Below are 6,252 nucleotides of genomic sequence, written 5' to 3'. Positions count from 1 at the left end.
AGAAGCTTTCAGCTGGGCTTGGACATCTTGAAAACCCTAAATCTATTTTCCAATCAAATCTTCTTATGACAGCTGGTTAGATCTATTTGGAAAATAAGTAAATCAGGTTGTAATCAATGATTGAATGCGCCTGTAAATCAGATCTTCAATCATACAAAGATTGCCATTAATTGTGCAATCACAAAACACCAGACATTCATACTGAATATTTTGTGTACAGGATGTCATGACATCCTGGAAAAATCCTGCATAATTCCATAATTCCTTCTATAACTTCCAGTAGGTACAACCATATCAGATGCCAAGACTTTGTGTATGACATCTTGAAACAATCCTGCATGAACATGTCTTTCATTTAAGCTCCAGCAGGTACACATATATCAGATGCCATGACCTTGTGTATGACATTCTGAAACAATCCTGCATGAACATGTTCTTGAACTCCAGCAGGTACATAGGATATCTCATGTTAAGACATCACACATAACATCTTGTGAACACTCTTTGTTTTACCAAAATTGCTGCCAACACTAAGAATCAACAAACTCCCCCTTTGGCAAATTTTGGCTAAAACATATATCTGTCCTTTTTGTTCACAAGGTAAACTATCAACAGTTAAACAACATATCAGTAGTTTAAACAGTAGCAAAAGCAACACAATTACTATCTAGTTACTAGTAATACACACATGCACAAGGGTACTTCTCCTCCCCCTAAATCTGTGCAACAAAAACAGAATTACTAGTTATGGATGCAACTAGTAAGACACACAAATGCACAAGGGTACTCCTTCTCCCCCTAAATTTGTGCATACATCAAACATCTTCCATGAACATAACAGCTACTGTAACCACAGTACATGTACCAGCCAGAATGTCATTCTGACATCTGCTTCAACATCAACACTTGTGCACCATATCAGACATCCCCTTTGACATTTGTAAATAGAACATCATTATGTTTTTAACACTTGTGCACATCCTTCAATAATAGTTGTCCTTATGTCCAGCCACATACATCTCCTCACAGCTCCAGCTCCACATAAACACTTCTCCCCCTTTTAGTCAAAATTGACCAAATGTGACCAATTAGACAAAATAAATGTCAATTAGCCTAGCAGAGAATGTCAGCACAAATGTTATAACATATAATATGTTAAAACATAATTGTTCAGGAGATACAAACCAACATCATACACAACTGTGATAGCTGAGATAATGAACAAATCCAAGGAACTCATTAAGAGCCCAAAATATTACAAACAGGCATCAATGAGGACTGCCACAAAATACACATTTTCAAAAAAACAATAAAACTGCAACATCTAAACAGCAACACCAGAACAACTTCCAAAATATCATCCACCACAATCTTCACAGCACACTTCACACCATCTTCAGTCTTCAACACACAGGGGGGGACCATCAATCAGAGGAGGAAGTATCACCTTCACCTTCAGAGCCTTCAGAGCTTTCAGAGCTGCCACTGGATTGGGCTTTTGCATCTGAATCCTTACCAACCTTCTCCATTTCTTCCTTTTCCAGGCTACAAATAAGGACCTCCAAAGCTTTTTTTCTTGCCTTGGCCACCCTTATACCATTATCCAATTCCTTGCAGGTATCTTTTAGTTGATCAATTAAGCTCCCTTGAGATGCAGGCTCCCTTCTGGCAGATGTCATGACAACATCATTGACATGACTTCCCTCAAACAGCTTATAATGAATGGATAAAGGGGGTTTTCTTCTGCTTGGCATGTCCTTTGTATTAAGAATGCATGGTTGTTGACTCAAGATAATCCCACAATAATGGATGGGAAGGCAATGGGCAACTTCACAATAATTATGGAGGCATGTCTGATGGTTTGATCAAATATAAACTTTCCAAAGTCATAGTTTATCTTGGTTCCAATTGCATGAATGATTCTTCCAAGACCAATGGAGATGGTAGAGATATGATTAGTAGGCACCCAGTTGGCTGAACCAATCTTGTGTAAGATGGCATATTTGACAGTGAGCTTGCCAGCTGATAAGTGATTCCTACTAGGCCATTCCTTAACTTGGCCAGCTGTAATAATCCTACAGACCTCATTGTCTGTAGTCTCTAGGTCCACTCCTCCATCAGTTCCTCTTCCTAGGAACTTGTTGATAATGCTTGGTGAGAATTTCACACATTTTCCCCTTACAAACACCTTGCAGAACTCCCTGCTTCTCTTTTCATAAATATCCTCAGGGATATTCACAATAAACTCTTTTACCAACCCCTCATAACATTGGGGTAGAGCTACCACAATCTTCATTAGTCCAGCATTTTTGATCAAATCAATTACTTCCTTTACCTCTACAACCTCTTTTCCAAGCTCTCTTTCAATAGCTATCCTCCTCTGAATGACAAATTTCCATTTTGCAGCACCATCTTCTAAATGAAAGGAGATATTGTCTAGGTGCACAGCAACAGCTTTTCCAGGAGACTTCTGAACATATTGCCTTTTTGCAGGGGAGATGTCTGGGACATCGTCTTCGACATCCTCATCAAAGTCAGAACTGTCTCTTTCTTTCCTTTTCCTAACCTCAACTTTACTCCAGGTTTTTGAGGGTCCTACACCAGCAGTCTTTTTCACTCTTCTTGTTGTTCTCATTTTAGCCACACTTTTCCCTTTTCTAGTCCTCAATTTCTCAGCTACACTAGGTTTTACAAGATGGACCAAAGAGTCATCCTCTTCTTCAGAGCTTTCTTCCTCTAAGTTAATAACATTCTCCTTAGACATATTTTCTGGTTTCTTGCTAGGTTGGGTTTTACCTAGAGAACATAGTCCCTCAGCAACCACTTCCTTTTCTGATCTAGATGAGTCATCATCTTTCTCAGCTTGGGGTTCCTCCTCAGGAGAGGGGTCCCTTCTGGATAGAGGGGTAGAAACCCCCTTTACTTCATGCCCTTCACTTAGAATCCTAGTAACTAGGTTCCTAATGGCACGATCAACATAATGCATGTCATTTGGAAGAGGAGATTTATTAGGGATATTACCTTGTTGGTTACCAGCCATGGAAGAGGGACCTGGGGTGTCACCTGGTATCACACAAATGGGAGTAACATCTAGTACGTCTTCATCTAGACACTCCATGGAGGGAGTCTTTGCATGGTGAGAGGGTTTTGAACCAGATGATGATGGATGTTGAGACATGTTGTAGAACTTTTGAGAGAATTTTCTTTGCCCTAGCTGAGTTCCTCTGAGAAGTTGAATGGAGATGGAAATTGCTGTGTTTAGGTAGCGTGTGCTAAGGGCATAGATACTATTTTCAATGCTAGGGAATGATTTTTCATTAATGTGGCTCTTTCTTTTAAGAGGGCAGACACTATTTCCTTTTCTTTTCCACTTTAATTGCCATAATTTCACAAGAGTCCAAATTCCTAATTTCCCTCTCTCATATTCAATTTGAATTTCACCCAAATTCCTTGCAACTTTGTCAGCTAGTTCCAGTCCATGCTTTAGACATATGAATTTGTCTTCCACGAATTTTCTAATGGAGTGATAATAGCAAAAACAGTACTTGGTCCATCTGTGTTGAATATGATTTTTGGACCTAGTTTCAGTATTCAGGTTGTCATAATACAATGTCATGAATCGTGTGTGACATTGTATGCAGTCATCAGTAGTTACATCCAACTCAGTTGAGCCCAACTGCTTTCATCTTCTATATGAACACCATTTTTACCTTTCACATGTGTAGGAGCAGGTGTCATCCCAATCTTCTCCACATTGTTCTTGGCATTTTTGAACATAGTCCCTTGTGACCTAGTTCCAACAATGCTCTCTCCAGACTGCTTATGACTGGTCACATGTCCACCTATTTGGTCTAACCTCTCAGTTTTTTGAGCCATCATAACCTTTTCTCCTATGAAGGCGAGGTTAAGTCTGAGCTTCTGGTGTGACATCCTTGTCTGACATTTCCCACAGACTTGTTTTTCATCACTCTTGAGGGTTCTTCTAGCATCTATACTCATCTCCATCCCTTCCTCTTTGACATAGGAACACTTTAAGGAATAATCTTTTTGAGAGCTCCACATGTAGCAGTTGTCTTTGGTCCTGATTCCTTTCATAATCACTTCACTATCTTTGTTAAAAATTAGACATTCAGTTTTGGTGAAGTTAACATTCAGACCTTGATCACATAGTTGACTGATGCTTATTAGATTTGCAGTCAAGCCCTTAATAAGTAGAACCTTGTCAAGTTTAGGAACTCCAAGACAATCAAGCTTACCTGTTCCCTTGATTTCACCTTCTGCTCCATCTCCAAAGGTTACATGGCTTATGGTATGATGCTGCAGGTTAGTTAGCAGGTTTTGGTTTCCAGTCATGTGTCTGGAACATCCACTATCAAAATACCACTCTTCTTTGGCGGAGACTCTGAGGGGAATGTGAGCTATTAGGCTTGTAACATTAGTCTTTGGAACCCATTCCTTCTTGATGATATGCCTGTGCTGTTTGGGTCTGGGTTGATAGTGATTCTGATGTTGAGCAGGCCTAGGATAACCATACAGTTTATAGCAGAAAGGCTTAAGATGCCCAAATTTCCCACAGTAATGGCATCTCCATCTTTGTTGTTTCCCCTTCTGCTATTTTCTCCTCTGGTGTTGTGACATATGATGTGACATCACAGGTTTAGTTTTATTATGGATGCACTTAGGTTTGGCTCCAGTGTTACTGTTCTCAGGCTTTGAGTCATTATACCCAATGCCAGATTTGTCTCCAGTCATTTGTCCAGTTTGGAGAATCTTGTCTAAAGAGTCAGATCCATTGCTTAACATCCTTACATACTTGGTCATCTCTTCTAGTTTAGAATTTAGGAACATGGCTTCAGTTTTCAGCTTAGAGATGGTTTTCACATGGTCTGCCTTCTCACTTTCCAACTGTGCTATCTTCTGACTTTCAGCTTGTGGATTTTCAACTAGCTTGGCATTCAGAACCACTGCTTCTGTTTGTAATTTGGAGATGGTTTCCAAGTATTCTACCTTCTCATTCTCAAGTTGAGTCATTTCCTTCTTCTGGCTTTCAACCTGTTTGCACAACTCTACACTTTTGTGACACAACTTTCTGTAGGTAGAGGCCAATTCTTCAAAGGTTACTTCATCATCACTTGAGTATTCATCAGATCCCCATCTTCCTGTCAAGGCAGTCACAAGATTTGCAGCCTCCTCTGTTTCACTTTCATCAGACCAAGTGGCAACAAGACTCATCTTCTGCTTCTTGAGGTAAGTTCCACATTCAGTCCTGATGTGTCCATACCCATCATATTCATAGCAATGTACCTCTTTTCCTTCTTTGAGCTTCTCATCTGATCTTGCTTTTCTTCCAGCATTGTTGGATTTACTGATTTTAGATGAGATGTTCCTGACATTTGCCTTAGATCTTACATCCATCTTTTTCAACAGTTTATTGAACTGTCTTCCCAGCATTGCTACTTCATTGACCAAATCTTCGTCAACCTCCTGACTCTTTTCTTCTTCTGTGTTTGACATAAAGGCCATGCTCTTGGTTTTCTTTTCAACACCATAATTTAATCCCATCTCAAAGGTTTGGAGGGAACCAATTAGCTCATCAACCCTCATGTTGGAAATGTCTTGAGACTCTTCTATGGCAGTCACCTTCATTACAAATCTCTTAGGAAGTGACCTAAGTATTTTCCTTACCAGTTTTTCATCTGTCATCTTCTCTCCCAGGGCTCCTGAGGCATTAGCAATTTCAAGGATACTCATGTGAAATTCATGAATGTTTTCATCTTCTTTCATCCTTAAGTTTTCAAACTTGGAGGTGAGCAGCTGAAGTCTAGACATCTTTACCCTAGAGGTGCCCTCATGAGTGGTCTTGAGAATGTCCCAAGCATCTTTGGCCACTTCACAGTTGTTTACCAACCAGAAAATATTCTTGTCTATCCCATTGAATATTGCATTCAATGCTTTAGAGTTTCCAAGAGCTAGATCATCTTCCTCCTTGGACCATTGTTCTCCAGGCTTCTTCTCAGTAGTGGCTTCTCCTTCTTTAGTAATGACAGGATGCACCCAGCCTGTTAACACAGCTCTCCAAGCCTTGTTATCAAGAGATTTTAGAAAGGCTACCATTCGAGGTTTCCAATAGTCATAGTTAGAACCATCCAAAATTGGTGGCCTATGAACAAATCCTCCATCTCTCTCCATTGTACCAGAAAGTATTGTCCTTAGATCTCACCCAGAACCAGAGCAGGATGCCTGCTCTGATAC

This window comes from Lathyrus oleraceus, chromosome 4 (assembly GCF_024323335.1).
Source record: "Lathyrus oleraceus cultivar Zhongwan6 chromosome 4, CAAS_Psat_ZW6_1.0, whole genome shotgun sequence".
In the NCBI taxonomy this organism is placed as follows: Eukaryota; Viridiplantae; Streptophyta; class Magnoliopsida; order Fabales; family Fabaceae; genus Lathyrus; species Lathyrus oleraceus.
The sequence above is the reverse complement of the archived record's forward strand: the minus strand, read 5'-3'. Positions refer to the sequence as shown.